Below are 19,149 nucleotides of genomic sequence, written 5' to 3'. Positions count from 1 at the left end.
AAAAAAATTAAACGAAATATATATTGATATTTTTGAATTTGAACTATATAATTTGAACCGGTAATTTGATTCAATACGGTTTAATAAAGAAAAAATAATTAAAACCAAACCAAAAGAATTTAAGAATTGGGACACTTATTTCAATCAGGTGGAGAAAGACATAAGGGTGTCACTATTTAACTGGCGGGTAAACCCGAAACCCTTCACCTCCCTTTTTTTTTTGTCAAATGTGACTTTATTTAACTGGCGGGCAAACCCTAAACCCTTCAGTCGTTCACCTTGTCTTCATTTAACGGGCGGGAAAACCCTAAACCCTTCACATACCTTCTTCTTTTTTGTCTTTATTTAATGGGCGAAAAAACTCTAAACCCTTCACCTCCCTTCTTCTTTTTTGTCTTTATTTAAGTGGCGGGCAAACTCTAAATCCTTCACCTCCCCTTCTTCGTTTTTGTCACTTCTTCTTCTTCTTTCACCTGTTTTCACAAGATGAATCTCAATGATCTAATAGCCTTCTAAAAAGTCATTTTATTGGCTTTATCGCCCAGAATAAACCTTCCTATTTCTTCTATAAAGGTTGCTCACTGAAAAAGGAGAATGCAAGAAAGATAAATTAAGAAGACTAAAGAACAAAAAACAAAATCTGTATTAGAGAATATTTCAGTTATACGTTATAATAACTTGTGAAAAATAGAATTGAACTAACTCTGAAGTCTAAGCTTCAATCCCTATATATACAACTAGAATTAGACTTATATAACTTAACTGATGTTGCCAAATCAATTACAATAGTCTAACTGATTCTTGACAGAATCTTGAACCACACTACTATTTTCTGTCTTTATAATTAAGAAATTCAATTATATCATCATCGGTAATGACTTTAAATGGTGTAATGAGAACATTGAAATTGTCCTCCCTAATTGAAATAAGTGTCCTAACTCCTAAATTATGATTTGCTTTTGATTTGGTTTTAATTATATTTTATTTATTGAACTATATTGAATCAAATTATCGGTTCAAATTATATGATTTGAAAATATCATATACTTTTAGTTTAATATTTTTACTAATAAATTTATTTAATTTTTTTCTTCAATAAAAAAATAAAAAAACTAAAAAATAAGTTATAATTTGTATATGTATTGATATATTTTTGTTTTAATAAAAATTAGAAGTCTAATTTAAAATTAAGAATGGTATTTCGATTGTTATTAAGTGTTAAGTATAATTTCTATTTAAAATAAAGTATTATTTTATTTAAAGTACACTGGTATAATTATAACTAACTGTACATTAGAGTATTGTTAGTGTTAGTTCTATAATTCTATTTTCAATTTTATTTTGAGTCCTACAATAATATATGTGGGACCATATATTATAAATAGCGATTAAAAATTTTTAAATTTATTTTTCTAATACTTAATTTTAATTCATTTAAAATTTTATATTTTTTTAATTGTTTTATTAACATAAGTATACAAATGATAAAATTTTATTGGTTCTCTATTAAAATGATATCGTATCTCTATGATGAATTTAGAGTATGATTTGATCTGAATTTTTTGTTTGTACATATAAAAAAATGATAATTAGTGATCCTTAGTAAATATTTAATTTAATTATAAACATAAATAATTATCTAATTTTTTAAATTTAAATTAATTGTTTAATCAATTAATATTTTTTTAATATGATTTATTTTATTATAATTTATTTATAATTACATATACAAATTATATTTATTTTTTAGTTTTTTTATTTTTATTTTTGAAGAAAAAATTAAATAAATTTATAAATAAAAATATTAAACAAAATATATATTGATATTTTTAAATTTGAACCATATGATTTGAATTGGTAATTTGATTCAATACGATTCAATAAATAAAAAATAATTAAAACCAAACCAAAAGAATTTAAGAATTGGGACACTTTTTCAATCAGGTGGGAAAAGACATAAGGGTGTCTCTATTTAACTGGCGGATAAATTCTAAACCCTTCATCTCCCTTTCTTTTTTGTCAAAGGTGTCTTTATTTAACTGACGGGCAAACCCTAAACCCTTCAGTTGTTCACCTTGTCTTTATTTAACGCATGGAAAAATCCTAAACCCTTCACCTCCCTTCTTTTTTTTTGTCTTTATTTAAATGGCGGGCAAACCCCTAACCCTTCACTTCCCCTTCTTCATTTTTTTCACTTCTTCTTCTTTTTCTTCTTTCATCTGTTTTCGCAAGACGAATCTCAATAATATAATAGCTATCTTAAAAGCCATTTTATTGGCTTTATTGTCTAGAATAAACCTTCCTATTTCTTCTATAAAGGTTGCTCACTGAAAATGGAGAATGCAAGAAAGATGAATTAAGAAGACTAGAGAACAAAAAACAGAATTTGTATTAGAGAATATTTCAGTTACATGTTACAATAACTACTACTCTTGTGAAAAATAGAATTGAACTAACTCTAAAGTCTAAGCTTCAATCCTTATATATACAACCAGAATTAGACTTATATAACTTAACTGATGTTGCCAAATTAATTACAATAGTCTAACTGATTCTTGACAGAATCTTGAACTACACTACTATATTCTATCTTTATAATTAAGAAATTCAATTATGTCATCATCGGTAATGGCTTTAAATGGTGTAATGTGAACACTGAAATTGTCCTTCCTGATTGAAACAAGTGTCCCAACTCCCAAATCATGATTTGCTTTTGATTTAGTTTTAATTATATTTTATTTATTGAACTATATTGAACCAAATTATCGGTTCAAATAATATGATTCAAAAATATCATATACTTTTAGTTTAATATTTTTACTAATAAATTTATTTAAATTTTTCTCTTCAATAATAAAAATAAAAAATCTAAAAAATTAGATAATTATTTATATTTATAATTAAATGAAATATTTACTAAGTGTTAACAATTATAATTTTATTAGTTATTGAAATATTTTTGTTTTAATAAAATTTAGAAGTCTAATTTAAAATTAAGAATGGTATTTCGATTGTTATTAAGTGTTAAGTATAATTTTTATTTAAAATAAAGTATTGTTTTATTTAAAATGCACTATTATAATTATAACTAACTGTACATTAGAGTATGTTAGTGTTAGTTCTATAATTCTATTGTCAATTTTATTTTGGGTCCTACAAGAATATATGTGGGACCATATATTATAAATAGCGATTAAAAATTTTTAAATTTATTTTTCTAATAGTTAATCTTAATTCATTTAAAATTTTATATTATTTTTAATTATTTAATAACATAATTATACAAATGATTAAATTTTATTGGTTCTCTATCAAAATGATATCGTATCTCTATGATGAATTTAGAGTATGATTTGATCTGAAATTTTTGTTTGTTCATATAAATAAATGATAATTAGTAATCCTTAGTAAATATTTAATTTAATTATAAACATAAATAATTGTCTAATTTTTTAAATTTAAATTAATTATTTAATCAATTAATATTTTTTTAATATGATTTATTTTATTATAATTTATTTATATTTACATATATAAATTATAATTTATTTTTAATTTTTTTATTTTTATTTTTGAAGAAAAAATTAAATAAATTTATAAATAAAAATATTAAACGAAAGATATATTGATATTTTTAAATTTGTACCATATTATTTGAATCGGTAATTTGATTCAATACGATTAAATAAATAAAAAATAATTAAAACCAAACCAAAAGAATTTAAGAATTGAGACACTTATTTCAATCAGGTGGGAAAAGACATAAAGGTGTCTCTATTTAACTGGCGGATAAATCCTAAACCCTTCACCTCCCTTTCTTTTTTGTCAAAGGTGTCTTTATTTAACTGGCGGGCAAATCTGAAACCCTTTAGTCGTTCACCTTGTCTTTATTTAACGGAAGAAAAAATCCTAAACCCTTCACCTCCCTTCTTCTTTTTTGTCTTTATTTAAATGGCGGGCAAACTCTAAACCCTTCTCCTCCCCTTCGTTTTTGTCGCTTCTTCTTCTTTTTCTTCTTTCATCTGTTTTCACAAGATGAATCTCAATGATCTAATAGCTATCTTAAAAGCCATTTTATTGGCTTTATTGTCCAGAATAAACCTTCCTAATTCTTCTATAAAGGTTGCTCACTGGGAATGGAGAATGCAAGAAAGATGAATTAAGAAGACTAGAGAACAAAAAACAGAATTTGTATTAGAGAATATTTCAGTTACACGTTACAATAACTACTACTCTTGTGAAAAATATAATTGAACTAACTCTAAAGTTGTAAGACCTAGAACTTCTGAAAAGTCTTATTATGATTAAGTCTCAAATCATATGGTTATTTATAGCCTTAATTTCAGAAATTATTTTATTAAAGGTAATTAAGGCAAGTTTTGATTTATTGGATTTGAGATGAGTTATGATTATTATCCAATTTTATAATTATTGGATTATTTTCTATATTTAAAGTATAAAGTTGATAGTTATGAAATAAAAAGGATTTTATATGATTTGGATTAGATAAGCAATATTTTAAATATTAATACTGCTATTTTGGAAAATAGATAAATTAATTATATTATTTCTCAATTTTGGATTTGGACATTTTATTGAAAATAAAGTGTGAAATTAATGAGCAAATAGTATTTTTATACACTATTATTGTTAGATTAGAATTTATTTCTAATTACTGCATTATACCTATTTTGGGTGAAATTACAGATATGCCCAAAACCCTAATTTTCAAAATAAGGAAACCCAATCCCAGTGACCGCTAACCGACCCGGTTCCCTTCAGCCACACACAGCCGCAACAGCATACCCTCACCCCTTTCATCCCTCCTTCCCCCAAAACAGCAGCAAAAACACACAAACCCCTCTAATGGAAACAAAACTAAGAGAGAGAAGACTGAGTCGTGGCGGAGGAGAGGAGAAGGGAACTCGCCGTCGCGCCACCACGCCACCACCTCACGCCTTGCCACTGTGCCTCGCGCCTCGCCGCCGTCATCTTCACGGGCATGAAGGAAGCTCTTGCTGCCAATGCTGCTCGTGTAGCCGACGCCGTTGCCGATTAGAACTCAGGCGAGAGAGAAGGTCGCGAAGGAGGAGGGAACCGCGCTGCTCAACCACCGTCTGAGAAGCCTGGGTCGCCGTTCTGCCTCGCCATCGCCACCGAACCTGCACCCAACCCAGCTGCGCCGCTGTCCCTGCGCCGTCACAGAGCAGATCTAAGGCGAGGGAGAGAACCGCGATGGGGAAAACGTTGCGCCACCCAGTCGCCGGTCTGCTCACCGCCAGCGTCACTGTTGTCGCGAGGAAGAGAGAGGGAGCCCCGCCGGAGAAGAACCGTCACGGAGCTGTCCCTGCCACTGCGCCCAGCTGTTGTTGGGAGCCTTGCCGCCGTTCATGGGGTTGCGCCGGTAAGCCTCTGCCGCCGGAAAATGCCCCTGCTGCCATCGCCGAAAAATTCTGCCTGTAAGGGTTTTTATTGAGATTTCTGTTCTTTTGAAATTCCGGGAAGATTGTTGATACTGAGCGGTTTTTATAGATGACCCACCGGAGCTTCTGGCCGCCGCCAGAGCTGTTACCGGGCCGGTTCGAAATCGCAGCTACTTCGTGTTGTCATTCTGGTAAGAAATTATGTTTCGAAAAGCCTCGCGTTAGTTTTCGGTTGTGTTTGGTTAATAAATGAGTTTTGGTAACGTGGGGTCATTCCTGATTATTATATGCTGCAATTAGTGTTGCTGTGGTTACCGCGAGAGTAGCTTGGAGCCGAGGTTGCGGTTGTTGGTGATCCCGGTTTAAGAGAGGAGGTTTCTGTGACGCGTTTGGGTTATGGAATTGCGTTCTAAGGTAGGGGCGCTTTCCAAAAACTATGTTTTATGTATTGAAATTATTACATATGGATACTGATGTGAGATATTGTATATTTGGTGATTGTAATTGCCGTATGTATTATTTGATTGACTCGAATGATTATGGATGTTGGTTTGGCTGAATTGTTGTGTGGCCCTGTGAAATGTAATGTTTTAAAGTTGATTCTTTAAAGATTTGAAATCTGAGTTTAAACCATTGAGGATTGGTTTGAATTGACTCAATTATTTCAGTGATGTGAAAATTCGAATGCACTTTTAAGTTCAGCCTGGTTTATTTTAATTGACTTGGTTTTTGGACAAATGATTTGTTATTGAGCCGTCTCTTTAAAGCTTTGGAAATGAGTTAAATCAGTTGATATTGATTTGATTTTGAAACGGTTTTCTTGAGTTATGCCAATGAGGCGACTGTTGGATTTAGCTTGATTTTGAATTGATTTTTGGATTCTGAACTGTTGAGAGGGATTGAGGAACAGTTTAGTTGGGACCCGAACCGGGTGGCAAAGTCCAAGTTTTAGGAGAGATGCCGCCGAAATTTCTATAAAATCCAAGTCTTTATTTAAAATGTTATTTGAGAAATTTTGAGTTTAATGCCTTTCCTAATTACTTGGAGGATTGTGAATTTAGGGCTTCTTTATTATCTTTACTTAGAACAATTATGAAAGCGATGAAACTACGCTTTGAAAGAATTATTGAAAAGAGAATCATGATTCCTCCTTATTTTCCAAGAAGAATAGTATGTTTTTGGGTACGATTCATTCGAAATAGAATTTTGCTTTAAGGCTGTTTTAAAAGGGTAAAACGGGTTTATGTTTTCTCTATTAAATATAAAGATTGTCCCTTGGAAGAGTTTTTGTGGTTTTCAAAAGGATTTGGATTTCGATTGATGAACCTTATTATTCTGACGTTTTAAATAAGCTTCAGAGTATCTTTTGAACTCTAGTTAAACACAATAAAAATGATTCTCTTGGTAGTTTGAAACGCTTCAGATTTAGTTGTGGAATTGAAGCCAGTTTTGTTAAGTAAAGGAAATGGCTTTGAAAGGAGTGATTGATTTCATGACTCGGTTTGGCTTAGATCCTATTTTATTACTCAAATCGGAAAGCCAAGGTTTTAATTATTTTAAATGAATTTGGCGAAATGAGTTATGTTATTCTCCCCTAAAGACTTGGAACTCTGTCGGAAAACTTTTGTTATAAAATCCCATTATTGGATGGGTGATTTTGAATGCTTTGAAATAAATTCTTAACTTGCCATGGTTTCGGAAGTTTTGGAAAGAGAATGTCGAGAGTGGCTTTGTTTTAAAAAGGGAACTCACCTTGAGTAAATTTGGCTTATGAGCCTGAGATGATTTGAGAAACGAGATTTCTGAAGGCAAGGCTGAAAAGAGTTGAAACTCGATTTCAAAGTGAAATGATTTGAGAAAAAGTGATTTATGGCTTAAATGCCGATTTTATGAAATGATGATGTTGAATATGGAAGTGTTGTTTTGTTGTGAGCCGGAAAGGCTGTGTATGATTATAAATATTGGTTAGTTCTGGATTGAACCGTGAGCCAGAATGGCTGTGTATGATGTAAATATTGGCTGGTTCTGGACTGAACTGTGAGCCGGATGGCTGAGATGGATGTTGATCCATGGATGAGATTGAATGCATGTATATGCTAAATCATTGATAAATGTGAATGTTTCACTTCCACTATTGGAGATAAGAGTTTCCCTGGGAGAAAACAGTGGCTAGCCACCACGTGCTCCAGGTTGAGACTCGAAGCTCTTTTGACCCAATGTCGTAAGTGTGGTCGGGCACTGTGAAAGTCCCGGATGAGCTCGCCCCCGTAAATATTCACCAGTGAAGGTGATGGATATGGATCATGATTATGATCAAGTTTATAATGAGTATAACTCGAGTTGGGGATGCGCGACAGAGGGACAATCCAATGGTTAGCTACTAGGACTTGTCGGGTTGGCTCTATAACTGACAGATGATATCATCAGCCACTAGGGACAGGCATGCATCATATGCTTCTATGTGACATTGTTTGGGTGTGCATATTATACTTGGTTTGTTTATGTGATTATTTGCTAATTGTCCTACTTGCAATAACTATTTGTTTGTGCTTGCATCTTCCTATTTGTGTTTGCTACTGGGACTCTGTTGGACTGTGGTGATTGGTTGATGGTTGGATTGTTTGGGCCTAGGGCCGTGGTTGGAATGAGTTGAACCGATGGTTGATTTCGGTTTTGTGTTTCTGGTTTGGAATAAATATGAAAGGCTATTTTGTTTCAGCATAGATAAACCATTTTGAAAGGTTTTTGAATTGTTGAGTATTGAATGGTTCCTTTTTCAGAAAAAATTTCCGACTTTACTTTTATTGAAAATCATTGTTTTGAAAAGAGGCATAAGATGGTTATTAATCACCGGTACGATTATCTTCACGTATTCTATTACAGTAATTCCCAAAAACCCTCTACTGAGAACCCTTTCGAGGATGATGTTCTCACCCCCCTACATTTTCCCCTTTCAGGATATGGATGCAGAAGTTACAAGAGTTTATTTAGTTGTTGTTGAAATGCTCTGTATTGCTTTAGCTTATTATTTATTGTACCCTCGCCTTTATCTTGATATATTTTGTAAGAGGGATAGGGATTGTATTGGTTAATGTTTGTAATATTATTTATATATATATGTATATACATGGATGTACTGTTGATGAGTTTTGTAAGTTGTATAGTATCTATGGATGTACTTTGTCGAAGGAAAGTATTTTTGGGAGCGATCTTGCGGTTTAAAGTTTTAATAGGCTCATATTTTAGTATTAAATAGTATAAGTGTCGTCGTAATGTCCGAGCTATCAAAGTAGCGCAGCCGGAAGTGTGAGCTTTGGTAGTTAGGGTGTTACATTATGGTATTAGAGCGGTCCTTCCTGTAGAGCCTAAGGAATGGACCGACTATGCTTCAATTGCATACTCTGAGTGTTTGTCATGTATTAGGTCTTGTCGAATGACGAGAAATAGAGCTTTGTACACATGATAATCTATTGATTAACGCTGTTAGCCTGGCATTGCATAATTCCTAATATTAAGTTTGGCCGGCTTAATACTAGTGAATTATGTATATGAAAGCACTAATGGGTTATCATAGATATACGAGTTTTGAGTAAAGCAAATCGCGAGTTTTGGGAACGTTAGAACCTATCTCTCGAGGCTATTCAGTTGTGTATCTTGGATTTTGTTCGAGCCGACCTTTTCTTTCATATCCTAACTTGAAGTTCTTGTTTGCTAATCCTCTTGGAAGTAGTTTGATTTTTTCAACTCTATTCCACTATTCATATGCATTCTTGTTTGATCTTAAGTGCATATGCTTGTTTGAAATCCTTGTTGCATCTATCTTCCTCTGTTTGAGTTCTTTTTTATTCACGTATTCTTTGATGTAGCTTTGAACTTGTCTTGATGCACTGTGCCTTTTAACTCTGAATTTCGAGTCTATTCTTTGAGAAATTGTTGATTCAGTTTTTCTCTTCTTTGACAGTGATTATAGCCAGTTTTGAGATTTTATGAAAATTGCTGTTGAATAGATATATACTATATATGAACTTTGAAGATTTCTTATACAGTTTAACAACTATTTATTTCTAATACCTCGCCTGTGCTTCTACTGGTTTATGGAACTGCACTTACTTGAAATTACAATTTGACTTTCTAGTAATTTTACTATAGTTCCAATGCATATCTTCTTTTGAGTATGTATTTGGGTATTTTTCAAAATTTTGAAAAGGAAAGATTTTTCACTTTTATCCCAGTTGAGTTTCGTTTGATAAGCTTTACTCAACTTATTTTGAATTGAGTTTGATTTAGCATACTACATGGTTTATGCCATTGCTGTTCTCTTGAAAATGTTGGACTCATGACTTTCTTCTTATGAACGAACTAAAGTCTCCCTTAAGCTTTCCATCTCCATGAATGTCATGTTTGACTTTGTTTTTAACTAATCTTTTACATCTTGTGAACATTACCATTGATCTTGGTTTTTCCTCTCTTGTGAATCTCACTGTTATGTGAGTCAGCTTGATTTTTTTCAATTTCGTGCATCGTTTATCCTCTCATTATCCTTACAAGAGTTTTTAGTCAAAGGTTTATCCTTGGGAAATTACTAATGATTGAGTTGTCCTTTCCTATGAGTTTTATGTTCTTTTGGATCAACTGAAAGCTTATTTGATGTCGCATGCCTAGTGGATCTTATTTTAACTACCTTGGTTTAAGATATTTTTTTGTATGGTTTGACTCCTTTTAAGTACATCCTAATTTTCGTGAATACCCTTCTGAGATGGTGATCTCAAGTATATTTTGGATTATTGTTTGGGACTTTTTGAAGTTTTGAATTCTCTTTTAAGAAGCTTTAAGCGGAATTTATTTTCTGTTGCTTGTTTATGATTGAAACCATTGTTCAATTTTGACAAAGTTAATTTAAAGTTGGCATGCGCTATTTCAAATGAGGTTTTGAAAAGCTTCCTTGTTTAGTGGGAACCTGCTCGTTTGTAACGGACCACTTATTTCTTTTACCGAGTGGTAAGCAGATTTTTACCTCCGAATTTCTTTTCTAAAAAGAGTTTAACTTCCTCTTTCGTCCTTGCTATAAATGTTATACACGCTTGTTTGAATATGGCTCTGAGAAATTTTGAACAAGCATTTGATTTCTATTCCGAGTTTTATGATTGCTTTTGGTTAACTTATGCACCTAATTAACTTTCTAAAATATTTGAGGAGACATTTTAGTCTTTAGCCAAACTGGTGTGCACCTTGTTTTTTTTTTAATTCTGCATGATCTGTTTCAACATAAAATTGTATTACAGCAAAGCCACGTTATTACTTTTGTTATTCTCTTGGAGAGTGTTTGTTACTTAACTTTTCTTCTAAATTGTGAAGTGATTTTTCTGCAAGTTTTCGATTCTTTTGTGAACAGCGTATTCGGAAGTATTTTAATCGTGCTTTTGAGTTCTGTGAGCTTTGTCTTGAGTTTGAGATATTCTCTTCTATAAACCTCATACTTCTTTGACTCAGCTTGAATTTGTCCAAACTAATGCACTAATTTTCTTCCTATTGATCCTGTTGGATTCCTCTGATCCAAGTGTTATCTTTGGAGTTGTCAATCGATTTACTTCTAGCAAACTTCATTGCTCGAGCATCCTTGTTTATCTGGAATTGGATACATTCTCTCAAATCTGAGTATTATCCTTGACATTTATTTCTCCTTGCTAGAACCTTGTATCCTTCTGAGTAGACTCGAGAATAATTTTGATATCACGTGTAACTTGTAGACGTAGTAACGCGATGCGTTAGTTCTTTAAGACGTGATACGTGCATACAGAAGTTGAAACGGTAGGTGTACAATGTTATGAGTTGTGGGTGTATTGTTCCTTGCGAACAGATTTGCGGTTGTCAGGCTTATGATCGAATATGGGGATTGTAAAGTGCTTGATGGAGTTAGAAAGTTGAAGCTTTGAGGTTGAGATGAGATTAGTGTGCGGATGTTGAGCACGTCGTTGTAACCTCATCCTGTTTTATAACCTTCAATGCCTTGCTTTACTACCACATGCTTGAACCATGACATCTTTTGCATTTGAGCCTATCTTGTAATGTTTGCTTTGCAACCATATTCCTACCTTTGTATCCTTATGCATACGATAATCCAAGTATTTGAAAATTGTACATATGTTTATATTTTGAGATATTTTTGCTTCTTCCTTAAATGTGTTCAAGGGTGAACTGTTATGAAATTTCTTTCGTTTTGTATCAATTTTCGAGGGCAAAAGTTTTTATAAGGTGGGTAGAATGTAAGACCCAGAACTTCTAAAAAGTCTTATTATGATTAAATCTCAAATCATATGGTTATTTATAGCCTTAATTTCAAAAATTATCTTATTAAAGGTAATTAAGGCAAGTTTTGATTTATTGGATTTGAGATGAGTTATGATTATTATCCAATTTTATAATTATTGGATTATTTTCTATATTTAAAGTATAAAGTTGATAGTTATGAAATAATAAGGATTTTATATGATTTGGATTAGATAAGCAATATTTTAAATATTAACACTGCTATTTTGGAAAATAGAGAAATTAATTATATTATTTCTCAATTTTAGATTTGGACATTTTATTGAAAATAAAGTGTGAAATTAATGAGAAAATAGTATTTTTATACACTATTATTGTTAGATTAGAATTTATTTCTAATTACTACATTATACCTATTTTAGGTGAAATTACAGATATGCCCATAACCCTAATTTTTAAAATAAGGAAACCCTAACCCAGTGATCCACTAACCGACCCGGTTCCCTTCAGCCACACACAGCCGCAGCAGCATACCCTCACCCCTTTCATCCCTCCTTCCCCCAAAATAGCAGCAAAAACACACAAACCCCTCTAATGGAAACAGAACAGAGAGAGAGAGAAGACTGAGTCGTGGCGGAGGAGAGGAGAAGGGAACTCGCCGTCGCGCCACCACGCCACCACCTCACGCCTTGCCACTATGCCTCGCGCCTCGCCGCCGTCATTTTCACGGGCATGAAGGAAACTCTTGCTGCCAATGCTGCTCGTGTAGCCGACGCCGTCGCCGGTTAGAACTCAGGCGAGAGAGAAGGTCGCGAAAGAGGAGGGAACCGCACTGCTCAGCCGTCGTCTGAGAAGCCTGGGTTGCTGTTTTGCCTCGCCATTGCCACCGAAGCCGCACCCAACCCAGCTGCGCCGCTGTCCCTGCACCGTCACAGAGCAGATCTGAGGCTAAGGAGAGAACCGCGATGGGGAAAACGTTGCGCCACCCAATCACCGGTCTGCTCGCTGCCAGCGTTACTGTTGTCGTGAGGAAGAGAGAGGGAACCCCACCGGAGAAGAACCGTCGCGGAGCTGTCCCTGCCGCTGTGCCCAGCTGTTGTTGGGAGCCTTGCCGCCGTTCATGGGGTTGCGCCGGTAAGCCTCTGCCGTCGGAAAATGCCCCTGCTACCGTCGCCAAAAAATTCTGCCGGTAAGGGTTTTTATTGAGATTTCTGTTCTTTTGAAATTTGGGGAAGATTGTTGATACTGCGCGGTTTTTATAGATGACCCACCAGAGCTTCTGGCCGCCGCCAGAGCTGTTGCCGGGCCGGTTCGAAATCGCAGCTGCTTCGTGTTGTCATTCTGGTAAGAAATTATGTTTCGAAAAGCCTTGCGTTAGTTTTCGATTGTGTTTGGTTAATAAATGAGTTTTGGTAACATGCGGTCATTCCTGATTATTATATGCTGCGATTAATGTTGCTGTGGTTACCGCGGGAGTAGCTTGGGGCCGAGGTTGCGGTTGTTGGTGATCCCGGTTTAAGAGGGGAGGTTCCTGTGACACGTTTGGGTTATGAATTGCGTTCTAAGGTAGGGGCGCTTTCCAAAAACTATGTTTTATGTATTGGAATTATAACATATGGATACTGATTTGAGATATTGTGTATTTGGTGATTGTAATTGCCATATGTATTATTTGATTGACTCGAATGATTATGGATGTTGGTTTGGCTGAATTGTTGTGCGGCCCTGTGAAATGTAATGTTTTAAAGTTGATTCTTTAAAGATTTGAAATCTGAGTTTAAACCGTTGAGGATTGGTTTGAATTGACTCAATTATTTCAGTGATGTGAAAATTCGAATGCACTTTTGAGTTCAGCCTGGTTTATTTTAATTGACTTGGTTTTTGGACAAATGATTTGTTATTGAGCCGTCTCTTTAAAGCTTTGGAAATGAGTTAAATCGGTTGATATTGATTTGATTTTGAAATGGTTTCCTTGAGTTATGCCAATGAGGCGACTGTTGGATTTTGCTTGATTTTGAATTGATTTTTGGATTCTGGACTGTTGAGAGGGATTGAGGAACGGTTTAGTTGGGACCCGAACCGGGTGGCAAAGTCCAAGTTTTAGGAGAGATGTTGCCGAAATTTCTATAAAATTCAAGTCTTTATTTAAAATGTTATTTGAGAAATTTTCAATTATGTCATCATCGGTAATGGCTCTAAATGGTGTAATGAGAACATTGAAATTGCCCTCTTTGATTGAAACAAGTATCCCAACTCCCAAATCATGATTTGCTTTTGATTTGATTTTAATTATATTTTATTTATTGAACTATATTGAACCAAATTATCAGTTCAAATTATATAATTTAAAAATATCATATAATTTTAGTTTAATATTTTTACTAATATATTTATTTAAAATTTTTTTGATGATAAAAATAAAAAAACTAAAAAATAAATTATAATTTGTATATGTAAATATAAATAAATTAAATTAAAATAAAATAAATTATATTAAAAAAATATTAATTATTTATATGTATAATTAAATAAAATATTTACTAAGTGTTAACAATTATAATTTTATTAGTTATTGAAATGTTTTTGTTTTAATAAAAATTAGAAGTCTAATTTAAAATTAAGAATGGTATTTTGATTGTTATTAAGTGTTAAGTATAATTTTTATTTAAAATAAAGTATTGTTTTATTTAAAGTGCACTATTATAATTATAATTAATTGTACGTTAGAGTATTATTAGTGTTAGTTCTATAATTCTATTTTTAATTTTATTTTGAGTCCTACAAGAATATATGTGGGACCATATATTATAAATAGTGATTTAAAATTTTAAAATTTATTTTTGTAATACTTAATCTTTGTTCATTTAAAATTTTATATTATTTTAAAATATTTTTTATAACATAATTATATAAATGATAAAATTTTATTGGTTTTCTATCAAAATGATATCGTATCTCTAAGATGAATTTAGAGTATGATTTGATTTGAGATTTTTGTTTGTACATATAAGTAAATGATAATTAGTGATCCTTAGTAAATATTTAATTTAATTATAAACATAAATAATTGTCTAACTTTTTAAATTTAAATTAATTGTTTAATCAATTAATATTTTTTTAATATGATTTATTTTCTTATAATTTATTTATATTTACATATACAAATTATAATTTATTTTTTAGTTTTTTTATTTTTATTATTGATAAAAAAAATTAAATAAATTTATTAGTAAAAATATTAAACGAAAGATATATTGATATTTTTAAATTTGAGCCATATAATTTGAACCAGTAATTTGATTCAATACGGTTCAATAAATAAAAAGTAATTAAAACCAAACTAAAAGAATTTAAGAATTGGGACACTTATTTCAATCAGGTGTGAAAAGACATAAGGGTGTCTCTATTTAACTGACGGGTAAATTCTAAACCCTTCACCTCCCTTTCTTTTTTGTCAAAGGTGTCTTTATTTAACTGGCGGACAAACTTTAAACCCTTCAGTTGTTCACCTTGTCTTTATTTAACGGGCGGGAAAACCTAAACCCTTCACCTCCCTTCTTCTTTTTTGTCTTTATTTAAATGGCGGATAAATTCTAAACCTTTCACCTCCCATTCTTTGTTTTTGTCACTTCTTCTTCTTCTTCTTTCATCTGTTTTCACAAGATGAATCTCAATCAATGATCTAATAGCCATCTTAAAAGCCATTTTATTGGCTTTATCGCCCGGAATAAACCTTCCTATTTCTTCTATAAAGGTTGCTAATTGAAAAAAAGAATGCAAGAAAGAAAATAAAATCTTAAAAGCCATTTTATTGGCTTTATCGCACGGAATAAGCCTTTATTGCATGTTCAACAGTGTAGGGACAAGTGTCTCCACTAAATTTTAAAATTTTTTCAAGTAAATATAGAAATAAAATGTATTTATCTCCACCGTAAAAATAAATTTGACCCATTCTAATTTTCTTTTGCATAAAGGTCAGGAATGAAAAGAAAAAAGACTCCAACATGTCATTAACATTGAATAATTTGACAGTATATTAAGTATTTAATAAAAAATAATTATTAAATAATAATAAAAAATAAAATGTAAAAAAAAAAAGTCAGTAATCCTAATCCTAATTATCCCATGGCCTATAGGATGTTGTTGCCATTTTCATACTTTTCATTTTCTACTCTCTAAGATTCTATCACTTTAAGTTTGCCAATTTCTTGGTTAATAGTTAATTCTTAATTGGTTATTCTACAATAAATTTTATAATTTTTTTTCTACGATTGGATTGCTTGATTATTTTGTATTTGTATTGTGCTTTTAGATTTTTGTGGGATTGTGAATTTTATCGCTATGCAGCATGTATATGGTTTCATTCAACTATGATAATACACGAAAAATAAATATTATGGATATAATTTGACTTCAAACAACCTCTAGGTCTCTTATATGTTCCCCTCTCCAAAATCATGGTACTGATAACATGAAAACACAAATAAAAGGATAAAATTTTAATATAAGTTTTGAGTGAATGAAGTTAGTGTTCTAAATCTTTTTCATAGAGTTGTTAGCTATTGTGTAATGGTGCTTTCAATATATAACGTGGTAGATGTTTGGAGTCTTTTTCTTAAAAATATCTTCTGCCATAATTTTTATTGGTTTGTGAATTGTATTTCAATGAGAATATTATATTTATTAATCAATTAATTTAGATTTATATTTTATAAGTTAAATTATTATAGATTTATATTTTATTATTTAAATTACTATTTTAATATTTTAAATTATTATTTAAATAATTTAAAAACTAATCATATTTTATAAGAATAAAATTAAAATAATAAAATATAATTATAAAAATTATTGTTATGTTATATACTTTGCCATATGGTCAAAATTTCCAAAATCCGTCATTGTTGTAGTATTTGGATTTAAATGCACTAAGGAATGGATGTGGCTTGCTCTAATTTATATTTTTTGTTTTTCTTATTCAACTGAGCTGGACTAGGTGACCCAAACACTAGTCCTAACTTGGTTGAGTAATTTAATCGAATAAAATTGTTAGATTTTCACTTCAACCGAGTTCAAATGAAAGCGAGCCAAGTTTGGCCCAAACTAACAAGGTTCGGGTCAAATCTTCGTGGTAGCCGGACCAAGAAAACCTCTAAACAACACAACACAAATTCTTATTCTGAAACAAATTTTTTAATGCACTTTAATTCTTCATTTATCCAAACTATTATATTCAATAAATTCTCACATCTTTATCATTCTTTTGAGCAGAATAAGTTATGCCTTATTTTTACATATGTTTTCTATAAAAAAAAATTTTCAAATCTTTCTTGTACACCCAAGATTTATAATAATAGCTTCAGTTTTATTAGTTTATATAAAATACTCACAAGTCACATCTACAATAATTTCTTTGTATTGATAAAATTTAGTAGTAAAAAATTCAAAAATAAAAGAAACAAAAATTAATATCATGGATAGAAAAAATAGAAGTCAGCATAGCAAATCAACAACGTACCTCCCATAAAATATTTCAAAAGAATCATCTTCCATAATTTCAAAAGAATCACCATCATCATCTTTTACTATTACTGCTGCTGCTACTACTACTACTGTTACCACTACTACTTAAAGATGAGCCACTATAAGCATTAGCACAGGTTTTGATACGAGTTCAAAAGAGCATTTTTTTCATTCTAAAATCAAAGGACATAATGTAATCTTATTATGTTTAATGATTTAATTACTAGCAGAATTATAATATATTAACTTTAGAGATTAAGAAAATCAAGAGTTCGTCTCATGTAATTGCATTAATTTGGGAAAAAATTTGATCTAATATATTAAGATCAAATCTGATTTAAATTAATTATCATATTTTCAGGTGTTTAAAATATAAATCAAATTTAATATAATCTATGAAGATCAAATCTAATTTAAATTAATTTGTAAATCTTACAAGTTTAATATTTAAATCAAATCCGATCTAATCTAAAGATCAAATCTAATTTAAATTACTTAGAATTAATGTAGAAGTCACATTTTTTGTTTAATTTCAAATTTTATAGTTTTATTCTAAGAAGATTTAACCCACATTAAGGTGTTTCTATTAGGAGGCTATTTAAATATTTTTATGAGACAATTTGAATAAGTTTTAATGAATAATTTTTTTATTGGATTATGAAGTATATTTTTCTGTGTGTATTAAAGTAAAGTGAATAATTTGCTTTATTTGTTACTGTTAGAAAATTATTAGTTCCTAATTTATTTATAGACAATATATATATTAATTATAATCACAAATTAGTTATTTCACATTATATAACTTATATAAAGGTGATCTTAATTATTGTCATTAAATAAGTCATTGTTATTTTTTATTTGGATTTAATTGAGAATAAAACAAAAAATACTATTTTATTTGGATTTTAGGGTTTAATGGATATCACACTCAAATATAAATAATGGTTTTAGGGTTTTGATTCTTGAATACATCAAAACCGCATTCGCAACACTTTTTCCATAAGAAAAATTACGATTTAGCCCTATTAAAAATATAGAAGCTAAGGTTTTGGTCGAAAAAGATCGAGAATTCTTCAATCATCTTTATTGATTTAGGTACGCTTTTGCACTTAGATATCTTTTTTAATGATTTAATATGGATGGTCTTGGAATTAAGAAATCTGAGAATTTCAACAAGTGGTATCAAACTTTTCTATAACATAACTGAATCATTGAGAAATTATAAATTTATCTTATTTATTTTATTTATGATTAACTTTTAATCTGAGTTTATAAATTTTGGTCATGCTTTCTTATATGCTGTTGAATCAAAAAGATGATTTTCTTTGCAATAACCTATTCACTACCCTCAAATTATAAAAAATCTTATAAGTGTATCTAAGTTTGCTCAAGATAATTTTATATTTTTTGAATTTCATGCTTACTAATATCTTGTTAAATGTCAGTTTACCAAGAAGATTTTCTTGTAAGGTTTTAAAAAAACTGGCTTATATCAATTTACCAATTTTACTATACCTCAATCCCAATAATTAGATTCACCTCCTTATGTCTTTTCTGTGAATTGTTCTCTCTTTGATTTGTGGCATAAGAGATTAGGATATTTAGCCGCAAAAATTGTAAAATCTATTCTTTCACAATATAATATAGAAATGAATAATGATAATAATGACACTCCACATGTTTATGAAAATTGTGCACAAGCCAAAATGCATAGCATTCTTTGTTCTGATTCATTAACCATTTATCATACACCTTTATAATTAATCTATTCAGATTTTTAAGGACCCTCTTCCATTGTTTCTCATTTAGGATATAGATATTATGTAACATTTGTTGATGCTTATTTTCGTTTCATTTGTACTTGCTGGTTAATAAATCTAAGGTTCATTAAGCCTTTATTCAATACAAGAATTTTATGAAAAACCTGATAAAATAC

The sequence above is a fragment of the Arachis duranensis genome, chromosome 1, assembly GCF_000817695.3.
Source record: "Arachis duranensis cultivar V14167 chromosome 1, aradu.V14167.gnm2.J7QH, whole genome shotgun sequence".
In the NCBI taxonomy this organism is placed as follows: Eukaryota; Viridiplantae; Streptophyta; class Magnoliopsida; order Fabales; family Fabaceae; genus Arachis; species Arachis duranensis.
Note: the sequence above shows the minus strand (reverse complement) of the source record.